General features: G+C 56.0%; 1 protein-coding gene across 1 annotated transcript in view; it reads left to right on the top strand.

Moving 5' to 3' along the window:
* The first annotated feature begins 7,263 nt into the window (after positions 1-7,263).
* Positions 7,264-21,485, top strand: part of LOC117003912 (ATP-sensitive inward rectifier potassium channel 12) — a 33,310-nt gene continuing 19,088 nt past the window's right edge. Inside the window, exon 1 of the mRNA XM_033074290.1 lies at positions 7,264-7,478. The gene's annotated coding sequence lies outside the window, so the exon portion shown is untranslated. The remainder of the gene's footprint in view (positions 7,479-21,485) is intronic.

The following is a 21,485-nucleotide window of genomic DNA, read 5'->3' as shown; positions in this document are numbered from 1 at the left end:
CAAAGTGCAGCTCTGCTCCTGACTGGCCTCTTGGCTTCCCTGGCACAGTCCTGGTGTCTAGTGCAGATCTTCCTCGTGGCTTTGAGCAGAGGGTGAAAACTGGGGAGGTTTTGCCAGTTTTGAGTGTTTCTTCACCCTATAAATTTCAATCACTTGGCTCTGACACCTGCAAGTGCCCAGTGCCACTTAGTGCTGGGGACTTGAGCAATCCTTGAGGTTTTTCCTTTATTGCCATCCCCAGATCCGAGTCTGTCACAGGCACCTGCTGGCCAGACCCCTTTGCTCCTTCCCAAACCCTGAGAGCTGCCAGCAGTGGGCAAAGAGCAGGAGAGCACAAATATTTGTACATATGGTCCCCTCTGCCAGCTGCTGTGAGTCCCAAATTCTCTGCCTGCCTCTCTTTGCCTCTCCAGCCCGGGGCTGGTGGTGGCACAGCTGGCTCAGACTGGAGCCCCAGTGCTGATGGAGAAGCTGCTGGTGCTGATTCTGCAGAGATGAATTTAACCTTGCTCTGTGCCCAGGAGGTGCAGTAGCACTGGGGCTGCTTTATTTAGGTTTTCAGTGGCTGCAGTGTTTGTGACCTGTCAGAGAGGAGCAGGAGGCTGGGGAGGGTCGTGTCCTGTCTGCTCCCTTGTCACCCTGCTGTCTGTGCCCCTGAGCATCCTCCAGCTGATGTCTGAGCCCACCAGCTCGTGTGTGACCTGGTTTGGCACAGGAGGGGATGTCCCATGGATGGGCAGGTCCCCCAAGGCTGGTGCTGACAGGTAAAGGCAATGGTGACACTCGAGGCCGCTAACCTGGGATTTTCTTTGGCCAAAACCACTGAGCCCAGAGAAAGGGAGGAAATAGTATGTGCCAGGCTGCTCAGGACAAAGAGGAATGTCTCTCTCTCTCTCTCTCTCTCTCTCTTTCATGTCTCAGTGCTGAGAAATCTGGGGGTAACCTGCCCCAGGGGAGACTGAGATGAGAAATTTCCCATGTGGTGGGAGCTGGGCACTGGCAGAGTCTCCTGGCTTGCTGTGATGTCTCCATCACTGAAGGGACTCTTTGTCCAGCAGCTGTGGCTGGGCTGGAAGTGCTGGCCTTGTAGGAAGGGCTGTTGGGCTCCTCCCAGCCCTGTACTCAGCTACCAAGTCCTGGAGGACAAATAGTTTGGGGGTAGAAGTGATTTGACATTTTGATCCCTTCTTCTGTCTTTTATTTGTCTCTGGGGATGGACAATTCTTCTCCACACACCAGAGATTTTCCTGGAGCCTCCTCTGGCTGAGCTGTGAGATGGGACCAAGGGGGTCTGACAGGTCCAAATCCCCTTCAGAGCCCTTCTTGTGCCTCTGTCCAGGAGGGAATGACTGTGTGGCATGGCTGAACTGGCTCCAGCCCCAGGCCAGAGGTGCTTACATAAGATATTTACTGAGTGCCCCAAGAGCGCCTTGGGAAGGAGCCAGCGTGCTGATTAGGTGACGTCTGCCCGGGGCTGGGTGGATTTGGCCTCGCAGCATCTGCTGCCTGTGCTGGTGGTCTCGGAGGCGCTGCCCTCAGGTCGTTTATGTAAGATCCAGTTGGGCTCTCTGGCTGCAGCCAAACCTCTGGGTCGTGTGAGGTGCCTGTCTGACCCCCAGGGTGTCCAGTCTGGGTTCTGCTCTGAGCAGCCATCAGTCAGCTCAGCACTGCTGCTTTTTCCTCCTCCTTTCCTGAAATTATCCTGTTTGGATGAGGGAAAGGGGAGCTGAGTGCTGGTTGTGGAGTGAGGAGAGCTGAAAGGGCTCCATGGTTTCTCCTGGGTGCTCTGAGCCCCCAGGACAGCTGCCCTTTGCTGTTGCTTTTGGAGCATCCCATGGTAAAAAACCAAAGATACGCTCATCACAACTGGCCCGGGGCATGGAGCTGGCACTGGGATTGTGCACAAAGTCTAGGAATTCCCATCTGCTGCCCCAAATCCTCCCCCCAAACACTGCAGGCCATGACAGCAGCAGATAAGCTTCGTTCCTCCTGTTTTGTCATGGTTTTTTCAGTCAGGATCCCAGAGTGATGGAGTCTCTGGCCTGGTCTTGGAGTGATGGCATGCTGAGGGTGCACAGTTTTCCCAGACTGGCTCTATTTTTGCTCTTCAGTTGTGGATAAGGAGCAGGCTCCCACTTCTGGCCAGGATGAAATGCACTGGCCAAGGCCTCCTCAAGTGTCTGTCCATGGACTGGACCTCTCTGTGTGCAGCAGGGTGTGTTCAGCACCTTTCAACTCCTAAAAGGTGTATCCCGATCAGCTGGGAAATCCTCTGGGATTGTGGAGGGAGGGGCGTATTTTCTGGAGGATATGGCTGTTTGGACCAGCCCTGCTCATGGTGGGGCAAGGCTGAGCCATCCTGAGGTGAGCTGTGAGCACATGAAGAAGAGAAGCGGAGGAAGAGTCAGAGGAGGATTCTGGGGAGCGACATTCCCTGGGGACCCTGCTGAAACAAGCTCTAATGGGTGAAATTAAGCTGAGTAGAATGGGAAAATTTCCTAAGATATTTTAGAGCCTCCCAAGGGACACGGTGCTACCCCAGCAGCACAATCCCCAGGGCAAACACAGGGGAGCAAAGGGTGGGAGCAAACCTGGCAATGGGATCAGTGTCCCTGCCGTGGGGCAGTGCTGGGGTTTGCTGTGAACCTGAGCCTGTGCTGTGGCACAGAGCTGGGATGCGACGGGGGATGCTGCCAGTGTCCGTGTTGTGGCTGGGGCTGGAATCCAGCTGGAAGCTGCATGGAGCAGTCCTTCATTAGCAAAATCTGCAGAGTTTCACTGGCTACAAGTGGCATTTCATTTTGTCAACTGGCAGAAATACAAATGTCTTTGTTTTTTTTTTTTTTCCTGTGCTAGCCATTCCGGGGAGAAATGGCTCACCTGCTCCATGGCTTTTCATGGAACAGATTATTGCTCCTGGCTGATGGCTCCTCAGGCCCAGTCCTGCCTTTGCTTTCCTTTCCTGGGTGAGTGGATACAAAGGTGCTGAGCTGAGAGAGCAAGACCTGCTGGACATGGTGCAACCAACCTATGGAGAGCAGCTCCACATCCCTGCATGCCAATGGCCAATTCTTGCCCCCATCAGCAGTTTCTGGTCCCCAGGACCTCGCTGATAGTGCCAAAAAAGCACCACAATCAAAAGATCTCAGCTGCTGTGCTCCTCCTGCCGGCAGTCGGGCTCCTTCCCTGCCCTCCCTCCCTCCTGGTCTTGCTGAAGCACAGCCAGAAACCAGAGGTGCACAGGGATGTGCATTCCTCTATTTCCAGATAAATCCACAGCAGTGTCACACTTCACTGCTCCTCATGGCCTGGGGTCAGCCTCCCTGAGCTCTCTTGGTTGTGCTCCTGCTGTGCTGACACAGCCCTCGAGATGATCTGAGGGTAGGTCTGAGCATCCCTCTCTCCATCATCCAACTGCTCCTGGACATCCTTGACTGCTCTCCCAGGCTGAGATCCCCTGGTAACGCAAATACCTTTTCTTCTGCACGGGGCTGCTTTCTCCCCTGTCACAACCTCCGTGAGCCCACAAACCCGTGCCATCCTCCCCTGCGTCTGCCGCATCCCCTGGCCCGTTGTCTTCCCAAATCCCACCAGGACTTGGCCCTCTGCATCCCTTTTCTGGCCAAGAGCGCGGCCTGGCAGAGCCGGCATCCCGCGGCGGCGGCGCTGCCAGCGCCCGGAGCAGATGGCCGCAGCCGACCGGACCCTTCCCCGTGTCCCTTCTGAGGTCTGGGTGGGCTGGGTGGGCAGGGGAGATGGGAGCCAGCTCGGCCAGAGCGTCAGGGTGAGGCGTGTCCATGGCAAAGCTCGCGGCTATTTTTAACCTGGATGGATGAGAGATCATTTCCTGAGCTGGCTCGCGCGGCGCCGTGGCACGTGTGGCTCCTACTGCCCAGTGAATGGGGGACATGTTTTGGGTCATCAGATGGCAGCCCTGAGCCTGCAAACGGCCTTTGTAGGAGCAGGAGTGGGAAGGGAGTGAGGTGCTGGGAGAGAGGAGCTCTATCCCATGTTCCATATGGGGATGTCCTGCAGTGGTGTCTTGGTTTGGTGTGGCTTGAGTTCTGCGTGTCTCGCTGGGCTCTGCATCCATCAGCCTTGGGGCTTTCTCAGCTTGTATTTCCAAGCCCCAGTTATCACACTGGGACCCACGATGGAGCTCCAAGCCTATTTCCCCCAGCACCCCATCTTCCTTCTGCTGCAAAACCCATTGGAACAAATGGGCGAGATGCCCATGGGAGCAGTCCCCTGCCCTGCAGGATTTGTGAACAACCCTGCACTTTCTGAGGTTCAGCAAACCCAGTTTGCTTGAAATCCCACCCTGTGCAGCTGGTGGGTTTTTGGAAGGGCTGGAGGATGGTGGGCTGTGTCCCCACAGTGTGTGGGACAGGGTGGTGGCCCCCGATCTGAGCAGCCCGGGAGGACGGGTGACTTAGCACGTTTCCCCATCCCCTCTCCCCCGCACCTCCCCCTGTTCCTCTGGGAGCCCTGACATTAATGCAGCGGGAGTGGGGGATTTATGGACGGCAGCCCTCCAATCGGGCCATCCGTCTTGATTAAATTAGCCCTAATGGCTCAGTGCTGACTCGCTGCTGGCCCTGCGCAGCCGCGCTGCGGCCGCTCGCAAGGGGCTCGACCCCGCCGGGTGCACCCCTGGTTTTATCCCCTCATCCTCCTTCCCTCACTTGGATAATTCCTAAAAGAGTGGCCACACATGGCCTGGGCCATCCTGGCTGGAGGTGCTCCCTGGCTGGGAGCCCACGGGACATGGGGGTCCCCAGGGCTGTGGTCCTGCAGTGAGAGAAGGGGACAGGGAGCTTCTCCCCATCCCTGGTGGGAAAACCTGGGGAGCTTCTGCCCAAAGGCAGAGGGAATCTGGGGCTTACCGGGATGGAAGTCCCAGGCTTTTCATTTGCATTCCCTGTAACAAACTGGGGAGGGAGGGATAAGCCACCAGCATGGGCAGGTGATGGGAATAACAGCACGACCAGCTCCGGCTGCCCAGCTCCCCCCAGCCCTCCCAGCCAGCCCCAGTTTGGGACTGGGGACCCTAAAGCTGCTCCCCCCACCCCAGTGAGTGCCCATGGCCAGTCTCTCACCCCAGCTCTGCAGCCAATCTTTGGGTTCATTAATGGTGTCTATTTTTGAAAGGAGTGTAAGGAACTTTGGTCTGGCACCTGTGGCTGTGCATTGGGGCAGGGAGGTGTTTGGGAAGTGTGCCAGGGGCATGGTGGGGTGACAGGAGAGGAGGCAGCAGGGAGGAGCAAGCTGGTATGTGGGGGGATACCTGACAGACAGAATGGAGCAGTGTTTTGGGGTCAGGTTGTCCTTGGGTGGTCTTGCACAAGACCACCATGCCCAGTGTGTGATCTGGTGTCCCCTGTGAGCTGCAAATCCCAAATCCCTGCTGTTAACCGAGTATCCATCAGGGCTGGGGCAAGGCCTTGCAGTGCTTTTTATCCTGGGATTTTGGTGTTGGTTAAAATTCAGTGTTTCTGAGGTTTGTGGAATGGGGTGAGATGGGCCAAGCCAATGTGGAGAGGAGAGTGGAGGGAGCACAGGGAGCATTGCCCTGCTGGTGTCTGGGGTGTTTAGGAGCAATGAAGGAATAATGCTCCATCTCAGGAGAGTCACTGCTCCAGGATGCTGTCAAAGGGAAAAGGAAGGAATTGCTGGTCCCAAACGTGTGGTGGGAGACAAGGAAAAGTGAGGGAGAGGCTGCCAAAGAACAGGGGGGGAAGCAGCCTCTTCATGTGCTGTGTTCTGGGGGGTTTTGTGGTTTCTCTGTGACCTGCCAGCGCGTGACAGCCACGCTGAGCAGCGCCGAGCATCGCTGGCGAGGCTGGAGGTCTCCTGGCTGTGATTTTTTATTTTTTTTAACAAAGCCCTGTGAATCCCCAAAAAAGGAGCAGGCAGCAGCCCTGGGATCTCGCGGGTGACCGAGTGTGGAGGAAGTGTAGCAAAAATTACAGACGGTGGCTGGTTTGCATCTCCCTCTGGCTGGGAGCCAGCCGGGGTTGTGAGCCCACTGCAGCATCCCTGTGCCTCCCGGTCCCCTCCACGGGGGAAAAGAGCTGCTGGAGCAAGGTTTCACTCTGACCCTTTCCAAAAAGGCCTTGCTGTTATAAGGATAGTGTGACCTGGAGACACCCAAAGCCTCCCAAATAGCTTAAAATAATGCTCACCACCAAAGAAACAAACTTGGACTCCAATCAACCTTTAGGAAAAAAATAAAAAATAATCCCCGCCTGCAATAAAAAGAAGTGGCTCCAATTCTCAGCCCTCCCTCTACCCCCATCTCCTCTCCACACACACAGCCCCCTGCCCATTAACCCATCTCCAAGTGAACCCTTCAGGGATGCTGTCCCACCATCGGTTTTTCATGGAAGGTGCCCAGAGATGAACTGCGGGGCCACTGCCCCCCGAGCGCGGCCGGCACAGGGAAGCTGAGATGCATCCATCGGGAAAGGATTGTTGCTTCCCTCTTCTGGGGCTGCCAGAGCCGGGCTAGAAAAAGCAAACGGAAGCAATCAAGGTAGAGGAGAGGAAGAAGAAGAAGAGGAAGAAGAGGAAGAAGAAGAAGGGCCGAAGGGCTGGGGCGAAGCAGCCATTAGGAAAGTGCTGATGCAGAGGTTCCCTCGTGTCTACGGGCAGAGTTGGAGGAGTTGCTGTTCGCGGACAAAGGCAGCAGGAGGGAGTGGAGCTTTGTAGAAGCCGGAGCCTGTCTCACTGGGTGTCTGTGTTTCATTCCCTGTCAAAAGCCTGGGAGCTGGGGGGGGGAAAAAAGCAGGGAAGCGGCGAGCTGCAGCGCTCGCTCAGGATCAGATAGCAAGAAAACCAATAGCGGCGAGAAAAAAAAAAAAAAAAAAAAAAAGAGAGAGAGAGAGAGAAAACCAACCCACATCAACCAACCAACCCACCCACCCTCCACGCTGAGGCTGGAACAGGCAGGTCCCTGCCAACTCCACAGCACGCAGCAAGCAGGGAAGAAGGGAAGAAGTCCACCCTCCCCGGGCAGGAGCGGAGTTGAGCCCGAAGGATATTTGATGACACTTTGGCAACGATGGGTCCCCCAGCATCTTCCAGAGCCCATTTGAGGGTGAAGGCTCTGAAAGCACAGAGGGAGTTTGAAGCTAAATTCACCTGAGTCTGGATCTCTTGGTCGCTGGGATTTATCTATTTTTCCTTTTTTTTTCTCCACGGGGAAACCGAACCAAGAAAAAAAAAAAAGCGTGTTTGCCTTTTTTTTTTTTTTTTTTTAATCTTCTTCTTTTTTTTTTTTAAAATTTTATTTTTTCTTTTGGAAGAAGATATATTTTTTTTCTCCCTGTGGTTGGAATGGAGGGGTTGGGTCTGTGCCTAAGAAGCAGCAGCCGAACGTCGGTCCTGGGAGAAACCCGAGTGGATGTGGGGTCCCCTGCCAGCTAACTCTCCAGGAGCTGCAGCCCCACGGCCAGAGGGGCTGGATGCAGTGAGAGGTAAGTGCCGGCTCCGGTGCCTGCCCACCACGGCTCCTCCAGCTCCGTCTTAATCCCAAGTCAGAGGCAAAAACAGCAGTCTCATAGTGAGTCAATCACTTCCACCTATTGCAGCCCTAATGGAGAAATAAGACGGGGAAGTTTCGCAGCGCCGGCTCCACGGGGAAAGTTCCCCCTCACCCCTGTGCCCCAAATTTGTTGGGGGGGAGGATGTTTTACCAAGCAGCGTCACCGTGCCGGTGCCATGGGCCCCCTCCCTGCCCAGCCAGCACTCAGGCTTTGCTGCTGCTTTTTGGGCTCCTCTCCGTGCTCCTGCTCCCCTCTGGAGCCAGCTCGCTTCCTCACCCAAAAAACTTTTGCACACCGGTTGTTTTGGGCGATGCCCACGCGGGGTTATGCCCCTGGATGCCCACACAGGAATGCTCACATGGTGGTGTGACACACACCAGCCTGACCCTCTTGTACCCAGCTCCCTGCTGGGGACACACTTGGGGTGAGCCTGGGAGCTTGGGGGGGCTCCCAAGGAAACTGCAAAGCGCAGGGAAAAAGCCGAGCGAGGCAACCACGGCAGCAGCGGCAGCAGCAGCAGCAGCATAATTGCATCACTGTAATAGTATCGGCGCTGAGCACGAGCCAGGCGAGTAAAATTGTCCAGAAAATGAGCTGTACTAAAGTGCCTCCAGTTAGCAGCACCTGCACGCCTTCACTGGGTGCTCGAGGCCGTTTGTATTTTTAGAAGTCTCTCTTAATTATAGAGCCAAGAGTGTGAGAGGGAAAATGGTGTGTATTTAGCAGCATTCCCGGATAGTTTTGCAGTGAATATGAGCACAAAAATCAGCAAATAGGGTTATTTTTTTCTCCCCCCCCCCATGCACTTGTGATTTTGAACCACCTGTTTTGCTGTGGTGTCAGCAAACGAGGGCTGGGTTTTTTTTCTTTCCTGTTCTTAGAAAGCGTGGCGTGACTTTGCCCGTGAAAAAGATGGGAAGTGGTGCCGCTGCCTTCCCTCTGCACCCCAAATCAACCCCAATTTCTGAGACCTTCCCATTCTCACCCCAGGGGTGACACTGCTGGGGACAGGGGACTCACATGTCCGTGCCAGGTCTTCTGCAAGCAGCACAGAGCTGGAGATGTTTTACAGGTCACTGTGAAAAAAAATCCTCAGCAAGCCCTGCAACAACTCATTTTGCTTCTACAAACCTTCTTCCCCTCATCCCCTTCTCCACAAAACTTTCCAGGGCCTTTTGTTTGGAACAGCAGGTGAAATTCCCTTTGTGTGAGCACAAAGCAGTGAAGCCACCAGAAAATAATGAAAACAAGACTAAGGGGAAAAAAAATTAAAAAATAAATAAAAAATCCTTGCCTGCTCTTTTCAGGCCTGGAATAACAGCGAGCATTCCCGTCCATGCCAGATAAGCTTCACAAAGCTCTGGCTTTGCTGGGGAAGGCACTGTAAAGGCCACTTTACTTCTTGCCTCTGATCCAAAACACACTTTGAAATCCTGTGTTGCCTCTGCTGCTCTTTTCCCAAAAGAGTTGCTTTACCTGTGAAGTCCAAGCAGTTTTTTCCTTAGCCCTGGAATGACCTGGGTGGGTTACAGCAAATCCCTTGGGAGCAGCTGGGGTGGGATTTTGGTGCTCTGTAGTTTTCCGTGGTGCTCGCAGTGGGGTTTTCCCCTCTCCCTGCTGGCTGGGGCAGCTCCAGCAGCAGCGCAGCCTGAACCGTTCCTGCTGCGGATAAACTTCGGACGAGCTGTCGGGGGAACCGCACCGCCGGCTGGAACCCGGCATTTCCACCCCGTTCCCGGCAGCTTTTAGGGGCTTTTAGGGTGTGAATGTGCTTGAGAGACACGGGAGCCTCTGGCTTGGCAGTTTTGGGGGGAGTGGGAGCGCTGTCCCTGTGAGGGGCTGCTGGAGGGACAGTTCTGTCCTGCTCTGTCACCGCTCCGTGTGTGGCACTTGGAGGGGGCACCTTATGTAAGCAGTGATGGCAGCGCCGTGCCCGGGCTGTGCCACCCTGCTCTGCCACTGCCAGGCCCTGCCTGGCCTCGGCCACCTCGCTGAGTCCCCGTTCTGAGGGTCCCCTCTGGGTGCAGGCGCTGCTGCATCACTGTGGGAAGGAGAATAATCCCCCTGTCAGGGCAAACAGCTCCAAGCCCGGGGGTTTGCTTGTGGTTTTTGCAGAGTTCATGGCTGCACCCTTCTGGTATTCTCAGCCCTAGGGATGTGGCACCAGGCTCAAGCCCCTTTCTAGGATTTTTTTTGCACCCCTTGGCTAAAGTCCAGCCAGGTTTGGGCTTGGCATTGCAGGGCAAGGGCTGGCTCACGTGGATGAGGAGGAGAAATTGTCCTCTGAGTGTGGGGACACTGGTTGGCAAAGGACCTGGGTCCCTGTCCCCGATCATGAGCCTGTCCCTCCATCCCCCTGTGTGCCCCTGAGTGCCCAGCGCATACCCAACCACCTACCCTGAACCTGGTGTGCCCAAAAGGGAGGAAAGGAGAGCTAAAAAAGAGCATTAAGGGTCTCAGGAAGCCCCTGCACCCCAGGGAGCAGAGCACAGTGAGTGTCTTGTCACTCCAGCTCCACTCCAGCTTCTGAGTTGGGGTGGAAGGGAGAAAGGTGGGAGTGTGGTGGCAGGAGGCAGGGGGTGTCCCAGTGCTGCTCTCCACAGCTCTGGGTGACTGTGGGCTTGTCACCCCACAGGGATGTGCCCCTCTTTCACCTTTCCTGGCTCATTCCTAGCTTGTTCCCTAGTTCCAGCTCGGTGCTCCAGCCCCAGCTTGATCCTGGTTCCCAGCTCATTCCCTCATTCCCAGCTCGGTGCTCCAGGCCCAGCTTGATCCCAGTTCCCAGCTCACTCCCTCGTTCCCAGCTTGGTCCTCCAGCCCCAGCTTGCTCCCAGTTCCCAGCTCATTCCCTCATTCCCAGTTTGGTCCTCCAGCCCCAGCTTGATCCCAGTTCCCAGCTCATTCCCTCATTCCCAGTTTGGTCCTCCAGCCCCAGCTTGATCCCAGTTCCCAGCTCATTCCCTCATTCCCAGCTCAGTCCTCCAGCCCCAGCCTGATCCCAGTTCCCAGCTCATTCCCTCATTCCCAGCTTGGTCTTCCAGCCCCAGCTTGATCCCGGTTCCCAGCTCACTGCCTCGTTCCCAGCTTGCAGCGAGGCAGGACTGCTGGTGGGCGATGGATTTCTTACAAAGCTCTTTCAGATTCCCCCGTTGGACTTTTGAAGCATCTGGTATCGCTATCTCAGTGTCATTATGAATTAATTAACATTAATTTCCTGCTCTGGTGTCTCCCATTGCTGGGACCTTTAGCCTGGGCTTTTTTCCCCGCCGAAATCCGCAAACAGAAATGGCCAGATCCAGATCCTGGCAGACAGACAGGCAGAGAGAAGTCACAGAAATGTGGGGCCGTGGGCTCCCCAGACCTGTCCCCATCCCGCACCAAGGCAGGGGATGCTGCTGGGATCCCGATGATCTGTCAGCCAGGACAAGGCTGATCCCGGGGGACCCCCGGTGCTGCCAGCACTGCCTGCCCGCTCACTGTGCCCCTGGCACGGGGATGGGAGTTTTGGGGATGGGTGATCCGGGTGGTGCCGGCTGGGCCATCCCTCACCTCCATTTCCCAGCAGGGATGCAGGGCAGATCATGCCGGGGCTGTCCCGCAGGGAAGGATCTTCCCTTCAGCTCTGGGAAACCCTGATCGTGGCTCCCCAGCTTGTGCTGGAGGCACCAGGGATGTTCTCTGGGATTCTGCTCCAGGGACGCTGATCCCAAGGAGGTTGCTGCTGTCACAGGGATACTGTCAAGGAAGGCTGTCCTTAGGGATGCTGACCCTCCAGGTTTGTGAGGATGGGACAGAGATGTAGCAGGCTTTGATCAGGGCTGGATCCTTTGCCCTGACCGTGTTCATCCTGCTCCACGAGTCACCCCGAGGGAGGCACAGCCCGGGAGTCACACCCTGCCCACCTGGCTGCTTCCCTGAGCTCTCACCTGCACGGCTGAGCCCTGGAGAGTCCACAAGGACTCAGTGCGATGTGGGTGCAGCACCCGCTGCCTCCCAGCCCCATCCCACCCCATTTCCTGCCCCACAGCATCACAACCCTCCTGTCCCCCTACTGCCACCCTCCTGCCACCACCGTGTGCCCCATGGCAGGGCCACACACCAACCCAAGGCCAGCCCAGCTCCTCCTGCAGCCCTGGCAGCGTGGGCCGAGCTGCTGGGGCTTTCCCCCGAGCTCCGCCAGCCCCGTGGCTGGGGCGGGGAGGGGGTGGCAGCCCCGGGGGGGGCCCGGGGGATAACCCCGGTGTCCTACATCCCCAGAGCTGGCTCGGGCTTACGTAACGTCCGTGCTGCAGTGTCTGCTCTGCTCAGCGCCAGTGCCACCGGCAGAGCTGCAGCGCCGAGCCCATCTCCCTGGATATTTGCTTTTTGGGGACGGGGGGGGGAGGGAGGGGGACACCTGCAGGTAGCTGAGCTTCAGGGAGTGGCCAGGAGATGGAGGAGGTGGTTGGTAGGGCTGGCTGGGCATGAGGGTGAGGTGTCTGCCCCCCAGCCCCTTCTGTCAGTGACCTTGGGGGCCAGAATTCCCCCTGGGTGGCAGCACCCTGTGGAAGGAGGGAATGGGGATGGGGACAGCAGAGAGGGCCCTGCCCTGGTCCTAAGGCAGAGGTCAGATTGGAGCCTGCTGCAGCCCTGCCTGTGCCCTCTCGGAGAGCACTGTGCAGGTGGGGAAAGGCAGGAGGTTGTGACATCCCATGGGGAGCAGGTGCCAGGGAGCTTCTGGATGGGGAGGGGATGGGGAATTGCCAGCTCCTCAGAGAACCCTGGGTGTGAGATGCTCCAGCTCGGCCCAAGCTCTGCCCCCTGTTCTGGTGTCCCTGCTCAAGGTGGCACATGGGCACAGGGAGCTGCTGGCACTCGGAGCAGCCTGACAGGGAGGTGCAGCTCTGGGGTGTGTGTGACATGACCTGGGGCCTGCAGCACCCTTTGTGTCCCCAGCCTGAGGTCCCAGGGAGCCACAGGGTGCCAGAGCAGGGAGCTGTGGGGAGACACCTCACTGCCAGGCTGTGCCAAGGCCGTGGTCACCAGTGTGTCACCAGTGTGTCACCAGTGTGTCACTGTGCCTGACCACTGCCAAGTGCTGGGGCACACCTGGGATCTCACCCAGCCCTGGGAGCTGAAATGTCATCCCAGTCCCACTCCAGCACAGCTCTGCTCTGGCACAGCTCGCTGGGAGCAGGAGGGTTTGTGTCCCAATGGTCACTCAGTGCTGTGGGGTCCTGGTGGGTCCCTGGCCCATCCCACTCGTGCTCCAGCACCTGGGCTGTGCCTCCATGGTGCCTCCTGGCTGAGATGAGGGCAACCCACCCTCTGTGAGTGCCACCTGCTCACAGCATGAATATTACTGCAGGGCTGGGGGAAAGCCCAGTGGGATCTCAGTGTGCAATATTTGCTGTCATTCACCAGTGAGAGCCAGGGTGCCCCAGGGACCGAGTCACTGAGACCACCTTTTTCTCTTCCCCTTTGCCCCTCGTTGCCAGGCTCAGCTGGCATTTCTCCCAGGGCTTGGTGGGATGGAGCCCAGCCACCCCCAGCACTCTGCTGAGCCTGCTGCCCTCCTGGGCATCCCAAGGAGCTGCTCTGCTCAGCACAGGGACCCTTCACCCTGAAGCTGGGGGGAACCAAGGACACCAGTGAGCTCATCCCTCCTGCCTGGGCTGGGAAAATCATTGCATTGTGCTCCCTGCAAGAGGCTCAATGGCCTTTGGTTCCCTTTTAGGACACGGCTGGAAAGGAGCCACCAAAACAAATGCCAGGAAAAATAAGCCTTCAGTAGTGGGCACTTTCTTTGTGGGATCTGAATGTGGATTCCTCACCTTAGGGAGCCGTTTGGGGAACCCCCGGTGATTGGGCTGTAGGGATAAAACTCACCCCAACACAGGCTCTTCATTTCTGCCAAATTCAGACCTGTTGGATGATTCAAATGTTCGGGAAAAGTCTCTGGATGGTGCTGCCCTTTGTCTCTGCAGCAGCAGCAGAGCCCTGGCACAATCCCCTGGAGGGTTGGGACACCTGTCCCGGGGGGATCCTGCTCCCCAGCCAGGGTGGGGTCTGGCAGTGAGGCTCTCAGCTGGGCTGAGAACACCCTGCAGCTCCTTACACACACGGGCCAGCTAATCTCCATCTGACAGCGAGTCATCCTTCCCACCGTGCCGAAGGCTGCAGTGACAGTGTGGTTAAAGGGGCTGATGAATTAAGTGCATCTTATAAATGCATCAGATATTAAAATTCCCGTGTAATTACAGTGCCATGGATTATGTGTGGTGCTGAAAGGGAAGCGATTCAGTGGAGCAAAGGAATTACAGGGAGAGAGGAGAGGCTGAGAAGTGCAACTGCACCCAGCTCTGCTCTGCTGGGGTTAGAGCAGGGGCTGCTTTGGAGCTGCAGGGAGAAAGAGGTTGAACGGCCCCAGAGCTCTGCTGGCATCCAGGGCTTGTCTGGGACACTGCAGGGATTGGGGAAATCGAGTTGGAGCTGCAGAGTTTCGTGGGGGGGAGTGAGAGAGGGCTTTGCTCTGCTTCATGCCTTGTTCTCCCAGGGAGGAGGGCACCCTGCTCTCAGTCTGCCTCTGGCCACACAGATCCACAGGCTTTGGCCATTGCTCACTCCAGCATCCCACAGTGCTCCCATGTGTGACCAGCAGTCAGTGCTTGAGCAGATCTAAGACAAGAGAACATAACATCCCATCCTTTCCTTTCCTTTCCTTTCCTTTCCTTTCCTTTCCTTTCCTTTCCTTTCCTTTCCTTTCCTTTCCTTTCCTTTCCTTTCCTTTCCTTTCCTTTCCTTTCCTTTCCTTTCCTTTCCTTTCCTTTCCTTTCCTTTCCTTTCCTTTCCTTTCCTTTCCTTTCCTTTCCTTTCCCATTGCTCTCGTCCCCTTTTCTTTCCTCTTTGCATTCTTCTTTCCTTTGTTTTTTTTCTCTCTCTCCTCTCTCATCTCTTTTCCCCTTCTGTTATTTTTCCTGCTTTTCCTTTTCCCCTTTTCCCTTCCTTTCATGCTCCATGTTCCAGCCCCCAGGCAGCTGCAGGTGTGTGGGGTCCAGGTGAGCAAACAGGGCACTCCATCATTCACATCCTCACTCCTCCCTGTTTTCCAGCACTGGGGGCACAGGGGGCATTTTTCGGTGCTTTCAGCCCCAGGGAGGGGATGGCACCTGCGAGGGACCTTGTGGTCAGAGTGTCCCCAGCACGATTTGGCTGCGGAGCTGCTGGAGCAAAGGCTTTGCCTTAATGAGCTGGGGCTGGTCTGCTCGTTAATGATGTGGAGCGGCGCCATCGCCAGACAATTACGGAGTGTTGTCCCGGGCGCTAACAAGGGCACAGAGCCGGCTGCGGGATGCTGTGGGATTCTCTGGGATGCTGTGGGATGCTGTGGGATTCTCTGGGATACTGTGGGATGCTCTGAGATGCTGTAGGATTCGCTGAGATGCTGTGGGATGCTCTGGGATTCTCTGGGATTCTCTGGGATGCTGTGGGATGCTGCGGGATTCTCTTGGGATGCTGTGGGATTCTCTGGGATTCTCTGGGATGCTGTGGGATGTTGTGGGATGCTGTAGGATTCTCTGGGATGCTGTGGGATGCTCTGGGATGCTGTGGGATTCTCTGGGATGCTGTGGGATGCTGTGGGATTCTCTGGGATGCTGTGGGATTCTCTGGGATTCTCTGGGATGCTGTGGGATGCTCTGGGATGCTGTGGGATTCTCTGGGATTCTCTGGGATGCTGTGGGATTCTCTGGGATGCTCTGGGATGCTATGGGATGCCACATGTGCGGGCACAGAGCAGGGCTGTGCCTGGGCACCCACCCGGGAGCACCAGTGACCCACTCCACCACCACCCACAGCGCTGCTTCCTCCTCCTCCTCTTCCCCCTCCCCAGAATGGCCAAGAGTCACACAGGACATTGTCCCCATCGTGTCCCCACACTTGGTGAGGACACGGGGCCGTGTGACACCCGCCTTTGCTTGTGCAATGGCATTTGTTCACTAATTAGCACAATCTGGCAACCTACACTGTTCTCCCAGTCATTAATTATTATTAATTATTTGTTATGCAAATAGGGCTGAGGAGCACAGCGCTGAAGGCAGCACAAACACAAACAGTCCCGGGCCCAGGTGTTTATGTAACAACGCCTGGAACCATCCAGGCTCCGTGTGCTGGCCCTGCCCGGGGTCCCCTGGAGCTGGGGACACGTTGATGGCATCAGTGGCGATGAGTGTTGCAGGGCTGGTGCTGGAGGGGGCTGCAGGAGTGCTGGATGTGGGCTGTAATGGGGAAAAGGGTGCTTTTCATGGTCCTGGGGGATGAAGGTGGTGGGGATGTGGCTGAGGAAGGTGCTGCTGGCAGAGGTGGGAAAGGTGATTGCTGTGTTCTGTGGGTGCTGAGGATGTCCTGTCCCACTCTTTTCCCTGTGGTCCATCCCTAGGAATGGTGTCTGGGGAGAGGTAGGGATGTTTCACCCAAGCTGTTTCAATAAGTGGCAATTTTCTCTCTCCATCCCCCTAGCTGGATGGTGAATGGGGCTGGGAACCCCCTGTGCACCCCTCCCAGTCCACTGCCTGGTGCTGATGGGGCATTATTCTGGTGTTCCCCATCGTCCCCTTCCCCTCCATCTGGGCTCTCTGCTCTACCCATGGCTCCCTTCCCTTTGCACCCCTCTGATCTCGCCATCGACCCCAAATCACAGCCCTGTGTCACGGAGCAGTAGCACCAGTGGCACCGTGCCACAGGGCTGCAGGCTGGCAGCAGCAGGGCCCTACCCAAGCCCTGCCTGAGCAATGGGAAAGGGAACTGAGAAAAAAATTAAAGAGAGGAAAGAATTAATAAGGATCCTGCCTCAACCACAATGGCTTTGTTTCAGGAGAGCTGATACCACACGCTGGCTTAACGCTGCTCCTCAGAGGGTTTTGGGAAGCAGAGAGGTTTTGGCCATGCCCAGGTGCAGATCTGGTGTGCTGTGAGTGTGGTCTTGAATGTCAGCCACTGATATTCCCTGGTGTCCTGCTGCTGTCCCCAGCCAAGCACTGCACTATGAGGCCACCGTTGGCATGAAACAGAACCCTGGCAGAGTGGAGATTTGGGGGAAGAAACGTGTCCTCACAAGGCACTGCCCATCCTGCTGGTGCTGCTGTGGGGCCATGCCCTGGGACATCCTGGGAGCTGGGGGGCTGCTGGGTGCTGCTGTAAAGAGAATCACCCCATAGTCTGTGTATACTCACCCTGACTACCCTGAGCACAGAACAACCCGTGTGTTTCTAACAATCCCCTCTTCCAAGCACCAAGCTCCATGTGGATCACCTGTACACCCGTGTATATCCGTGTATATCCCTCCCCAGCCCTGGTGTTATTTGCTTTTTGCACATCCTAGATCCCCCAGTCGCTGCCCCCTAAGGCTCCCTCCTATATTTCCTCCATCCCTGGGTACTTTCCCTTTAGGGGAACATTTCTTTAGAGGTATTCCCAACAGGGATGGGAGAGGAGCAGCACTTTGTACAAGCTGTGCTCAGAATTGCATCGATGTCCCGACAAAGCTCTCCCATTATTCCTGTGCCTGATGTCCATGGGGAGCTCAGCCTCTTTTCTTCTTTCTCCGCTGCAGAAATCAGCTCTGGCTGCTGCCAGGGTTATCTCCATCCTCCAGCTTGCAGCACGCTCTGCTGCTTCCCCGTCCCTCCGAGAGCTGGGGCTCGACCCCGGCCGGGCAGCACCTGCTCCTGCAGGGCTTCATTCTCCCCTCGCCAACACAAGCTGGGAGATAAAATCAGGAGAAAAACCGGGGACTTGTAGAAGTTTCCTGCCTGCCGCCTGGGCACTGCTGCGTGCTCTCTGCCCCATCCTGATGCCAGGGCTGAGGCGGGGGCTGCAGGCAGGGCTGAAGCAGATGCCTGTCTCCGATAAAGCCGGGCTCCCGCCGTGAGCCGCGTCCGCCGCGCCCGCTCCCGGTGAGAACGGCGGGGAAGCCGCGGCCGCACCTCGGGGTGCGTCTGGAAAGCGGCTGAAGGTGAAAGGATATTGCATCTGTGCGCTGGCCCTGATTTGTGAGATAAGGATGCTGTAAGGAGCATTTTGCCCTGGTGGGGGGCTCGGGGGGCTGCGGGGGGCTGGAGGCACAGGCGGAGGCCGGGGCGCTGCGGGGAGCGCAGCAGGAAGGAAGCGCTCGGCGAGGACACAGCCAGCACTGCGTGCGCGTCCTTACATGTGTGCTATTTTCAGCTTGGTGGGGAGCAGGCCAAGTTCTCCAACAGATTGAGTTGGGAGCTGAAATCCTCCTCTCCTCCTCTCCGCTGCCCAGCACCCACTGCCTGCGGGCACGGCGGGTCCGGGTGTGCCCCGGGCGCCCGGTTCTGCTCCGCGCTCCGTATTCCCGTTCGCAGCTGAACGCAGCCCGCTCTCGCTCCCAGCGATGCTGCTGCCCCACCTCGTAGCAGGACACAGGATCTGGCCCTCCTGTGGTTGTAGCTTCTCCCTTTCTCACTTTGGGCTGGTCCAGACAGCAGCAGCATCCTCCCAAACCCAACCCATCCCATCACGGATCTTCAGCATCACCTGCCTTTGGCTTCACTCACACACATTCCCGCCTCCTCCGTCCTTGCTTTTTTCCCAAGTAGAAAATATCCCTCCTCCCATCCTTGCTCCTTTTCCCAAATTCCCCCTTCCTCACCTCTATCATTGTGACCCCCCTAGAAGTACAGCCATGTCCTCACCCTGTTGGAAATGCAGGAGAGAAACTCATGTGAAACTTCATGTCTCAGCACCCTGTAATCATTTTGTCAGCCAAAAAACACTTTTGTCAAACCCCCACAGGCAAACCAGGAGGGGATGGATTAGGGAGAGGCTTCACACCACTCCCTGCTTTTTTCCCTCCTTTCCCTATCCGGGGTTTTGCTTTACGGGTGGGACAAGCATTGGGTTTTTCTGTTCTCTCCGTCTCCACGTGTTTCAGCAACTGTCCAGAGAGAAAGGAATAAGGGAAATGTTGCAGGAGAGCAGCAAGGCTGGAGAAAATGTATTGCCAGGGGCTGGGTCTGCTCAACAAAGTGCAATTACGCAATGGGAGGAGAAAGCTGTTCGGCCAGAGAGGGGTTTCCAAGCAGGACTAATGGAGCCCCAGGCTTGGTCACCTGGGATGGCCCCAAAGTGTCCCTGGCCCCTTTCAGGTGCTGGGGGTGCATGAAATGGCTCCTTCTGTCCAGCACATGAGCTGCTCTGAGGAGTTTTACAATGGGAGGTCAATGACATTGGTTTGCTCCATCCTGAAAGCAGCAAACTCAGTGACAGTGGCTGCCTGGCCCAATCATGGGAGCCCAAACCTTTCTCCAGGGCCAAGCCCCTAAAGCAGACAGGGCTGTCCTCAATGTCAGCTCTTCCACTGTGGCTTCAGGAGGGGTGTCCCTTTCCCAGCCCCTTCAGTTTCTGTGATGAGTGGCTGGGGTCACAGCAGCAGCTGACAACAGCCCTTTCCTCCAGGAAAAGGGTGGAGGCAGTTAGAGCCAGCATTTCATACGGCCTTGAGGACAGATGGGCATCCCAGGGACATGCAGACGGTGTGGGAGGGACCGACTCTACTCCAAGTGTGGGGACCTCTGCTTGGGGTTCCACAACCTGGGAATGTGGCTCTCCCTTCCCTGCTTTTCTTTTGGCTGGCACTGCCCGAGCACTGGGGTGAGCTGCCCTTGCCAGCCTGTGTCACATGAGCACCACGGGGAGTTTGCACAGAGCGGATCCCTTCTCCCTAACCTTTCCACTAATGAGGAAACAAATTCCTGGGATGGCTGCAGCGCTGGAAGGTCGGAGCCATCCCAGCCTGACAACCCCATGGCTCTACCCATGGCCTCATCCTCCTTTTCCACATCCTTAGTGGTTTGGGGTGCAAAGAGGAGCTAGAAATGGGATGCTCCAAGGAAATCTCCCATCCAGGATGGCACCATTGACTGGAAAAATGATGCACCACAAAGCAAAGCTCTCGTTGAGCCCTGCCTACCGAACAGGCGGTCATTAACTCTGCGTGAAGTGTTTGCAGGTCTCCAACACAGAAAAAAAAAAAATAAAAAATTCCCCAGAACCCACTTGCAAATGCTGCTCATCTAATTAGGGTACCAGGAAAGGCTCATCCATCCTTATGTGTCCGGCGTGTCCTCAAACGCACACGTGAAATCCGGGCCATCAAACACTCGGAGCCGGCGTCGCAGCGAGACGCTCCCGTCCGGAGACAGGTCTTTAAATCATCCCCGAGCTCTGGGAAAACTGCAGACAGCTCGAGAGCGGAAAATGAAAAGGCAAAACGTTGCTCCTGGAGCTCTTGCCCTGAATTATTTGCTCAGCTTTAATAATGAGTTACACATAGGCCAAACTGAAGCTGCTCAGATGGTTTTATGGGGAAACCGCTCCGGTGGATGCTGCAGAGCAGTGCCTGGTCCCTTGGTCCTCCAGCCTTTGGGAACTGAAGATGGATCAGGAAAAGAGAGGGAAAAACCCCTCTTTAATGGGCTTTTGTGCAGTATGCAGGTGTGGGAGCTGAGATTAAAGCTTTTCATTGATTGTCCTGGTGCTGGGGATGATGCTGCTCTGTCTCCTCTTTGCTGGCCCTGTTGCTCCCATGGGTGAAAAACTCTGGGCTTATCTCTGCCTTATTCTAGGCTAGTTGGACTAAATCTGGCTTGTTTAGGATGAATCACTCCAGCACTGCTGGTTGTGACCTGCTGGCCACTGTGCTTGCTGAGTTTCTGCAATTCCCCTTTTATTGGTGAAAATGAGAAGTTGCTTTTTCTGCCCTTTTCTCTGGGATCACAGATTGCAAATAATGATTGCCTTAAACACAGGCTATTTCCCAGCTTGCTGGGGATGGGATTGCTGGGTGTTCAGTGCTGGTGGCACCAGGAGCCAGGTTAACATGGTCCAACAAGCACCTTCACTTAACTCTCTGTAATTTAACTCTCCTTAATTTAACTCTCCCCTTTCTCAACTTTATCTTCTCTAATGGAGCAGAGTGGATGAGGTCTTGCCACGAGCCACGTGTTGCATCCTGCAGCACACAGGGCTCTGGGCTGGCTTCCACGTGTTTCTCATGGAAAGGCAGGATCTGATCTGAGCTGCAATGGATCCCATTTTCTCTTGTGCCTGATTCTATGGGATCACACAGAGCACAAGGAGCTCACACTGAGTGCCTGTAGCTGAACACATCTCCCTGGATTTATTGGTTTCTGTTTGCTGCTTTTTCTCCCGTTTCCTTTCCGTGGGATTATTTATAGCCAGGCCAGCTCTGCTCCCACCCTCCTCTCCCTCCAACATCCCCAGGTGATGCCTAGAGGAGGCAGGGAGCTTGTTCCCAGTGAAAGATGCTGTCAAGGCTTAGCCCAAGGGCACAGGTATAAAACTTCCTGCAGGAGCAATGTGCTGCAGGAATTGTGCTGAACCAGCCAAACTGGGTGGTTCCAGGGGCTCAACCAGGACTGCACTGAGATGATCTCACCCGCTTGCTTCCAACCTGATCCCACTGCTTGTGTAACTCAAACATGTTTTGTAGGGAAAATCTAACCTGGTGAGCCTTCTCCCTCTGGACTAAGCCAGGACCTGATTCTGGTGTTTCTGGCAATAGCAAAATACAAATTTTTCCCCACAGCTTCTTCTCTTTGTGACTCCTGTAAGAGCCCTGAGGATTCTGCTGATGCCAAGTCACGTCCCTGAGACAGCAGCAGGTCTGAGCACACGGTTAAAGGTGTTGATGAGGCACTTGGGGACATGGCTTAGTGGTGGCCAAGGCAGTGCTGGGTTACCAGTTGGACTGGGTGATCTTAGAGAGCTTTTCCAACCCTAATGATTCTGTGTGGTGCAGAAAGGCAGGGAGATCTCCAGGAGCCCAAAGAGCGTCTGCACATCCACCTCGGGTCTGTCACGACCCAGCAACCTTTCCCCCAAATGGAAAATGTGCATTTGGGGTAAAAAATCCCA

Source organism: Catharus ustulatus, chromosome 16, assembly GCF_009819885.2.
Source record: "Catharus ustulatus isolate bCatUst1 chromosome 16, bCatUst1.pri.v2, whole genome shotgun sequence".
NCBI classification, from domain to species: Eukaryota; Metazoa; Chordata; class Aves; order Passeriformes; family Turdidae; genus Catharus; species Catharus ustulatus.
The sequence above is the reverse complement of the archived record's forward strand: the minus strand, read 5'-3'. Positions and strand labels throughout refer to the sequence as shown.